Source organism: Myotis davidii, unplaced genomic scaffold, assembly GCF_000327345.1.
Source record: "Myotis davidii unplaced genomic scaffold, ASM32734v1 scaffold54, whole genome shotgun sequence".
NCBI lineage: Eukaryota > Metazoa > Chordata > Mammalia > Chiroptera > Vespertilionidae > Myotis > Myotis davidii.
In genome coordinates, this window is record NW_006287915.1 from 1,583,952 (window position 1) to 1,584,538 (window position 587).

A 587-nucleotide genomic window follows, 5' to 3' on the forward strand; every position below is an offset into this window, starting at 1 on the left:
ACACATCATTGATAGGTGATCATTATAACCTCTGCTTAAATAATTCCACTCATAAAGAAGTCACCATTTCTCAGGCAGCCCATTCTACCGAGGTCAATATTTATTTAGTATGGTAATATGTATGCAACGACTTCTAGAAATCTTCCCGGAAAGGACAACATTTCCCCAGACTACCTTAATAACTCTCAAAAAATATATTAGTAAATCTAAGTGCAGTTTATGAAAATATATTTAAGTCTACAAATAAAGAAATAAAAATTAATATAATTTATCTCATGCACTTATTGAGAGGATTATATAAATTATATGTAAAGCACTTAGTTCAGCGGTTCTCAACCTGTGGGTCGCAACCCCTTTGGGAGTCAAATGACCTTTTCACAGGGGTCACCTAAGACCAGCAGAAAACACATATATAATTACATATTGTTTTTGTGATTAATCACTATGCTTTAATTATGTTCAGTTTGTAACAATGAAAATACATCCTGCATATCAGATATTTACATTACGATTCATAACAGTAGCAAAATTACAGTTATGAAGTAGCAATGAAAATAATTTTATGGTTGGAGAGTCACCACAACATG